This window comes from Cebus imitator, unplaced genomic scaffold, assembly GCF_001604975.1.
Source record: "Cebus imitator isolate Cc_AM_T3 unplaced genomic scaffold, Cebus_imitator-1.0 Scaffold1618, whole genome shotgun sequence".
In the NCBI taxonomy this organism is placed as follows: domain Eukaryota; kingdom Metazoa; phylum Chordata; class Mammalia; order Primates; family Cebidae; genus Cebus; species Cebus imitator.
The window spans coordinates 26,956-28,288 of NW_016108933.1; the positions used below are offsets into that span (position 1 = coordinate 26,956).

Consider the following 1,333-nt stretch of genomic DNA (forward strand, 5'->3'; position numbering starts at 1 on the left):
ATATCCCCAATTTCCCTATGATCAACTAACACACATCCTATGAAAAAAATTTTTTACCACTCACACTAGCACTATGTATATGATATATTTCAATGCCCATTCTAATATCCGGTATTCCACCCCAAACATAAGAAAGATGTCTGACAAAATAATTACTTTGATAGCGTAAATCGTAGAAGTTTAAATCCTCTTATTTCTAGAATTATAGGAATTGAACCCATACCTGAGAACTCAAAACTCTCCGTGATACCTATTACGCCATATTCTAAGTAGTAAGGTCAGCTAAATAAGCTATCGGGCCCATACCCCGAAATGTTGGTTCAACCCTTCCCNCCCGCGGCCGCGGAGCCGCGCGCCCAGTCGTCGCTGCAGCCGCTGGGCGAACGCAAGCGATTCTTCGAGGCCGCCGCGGGCAGTGGCTCTTCGGCGGGGCCGGGGCCGGGGGGCGGGGGACGGCGCGGGCCCGCAGGGGCTGCCAGAGCCCGGGGACCCGGCGCGCTCGGCCGTGCAGGGCCGGTGCCCAGTGCTGGCCCGCGCCCCGCCGCCTTTCGCTCAGTCACTGCTAGAGCACAAGGTGCGCGCGGTGCGCGAGCGCGAGCAGGAGCTGCAGCGCCAGCGGCGCAGTGTCTTTGGTACCGTGGAGTTCAAGGAGCCTACGCCGTGTCTCACCGCGAGCAGGGGCGACCGAAAGTTGGCGGTGATCTGGCCCCCCCGCAGAAAGGCCTCGGAGAACGGCCTGGAGCAGGAGGAGCGCAAACCTTGAGGTTTGAGCAGGCTGGGACCCCCCGGCCGGAAGTAACGTATGCGTCAGAGGACCAGGGCCGCGAGCGTCTAGCAGAAGGCCTGGAGAAGGGTCTGCCCTCTGCATTGGGGAAGATGAAGTCGACCACCCCATCGTTGAACTTGACTTTGTGAAATTGACCAGCCCCGTCTATAAAACTTAGAGTCCCCCATTGGGAAACTGACCACCACCCACAACTCGGCCAGTGAAACTGTCTAGCCCTTCTCCGCCTAGTTGTAAACTGAACTACCCACTCCCTTGACTGTAAGAGGGCCAGGGTTACGGCCGCGGCTGCCCCACTCCCCGCACCGCCAATAAAGCCTCTTCTTTCAGAAAAAAAAAAAAAGTATTTTTTTATTTTATATATGTAGAATAATAAAGTAATATATAAGTATTATGCACTCCCATGCTAAATACTTCTACTTAGTGGTAAACCCTTTTACCTTCTGCATAATGAATTAACTAGAAATAACTTTATATAGAGAACTTCAACAATGCCCCCCAAAACCAAGCGAGCTACCCAAGGATAGCTAAAAGAGCACACCCGTCTAT

General features: G+C 53.1%; 1 pseudogene; it reads left to right on the forward strand.

The window, feature by feature from the left end:
• The first annotated feature begins 312 nt into the window (after nt 1–312).
• On the forward strand, nt 313–1,114 carry LOC108299063 (annotated as a pseudogene).
• Nucleotides 1,115–1,333: the final 219 nt, after the last annotated feature.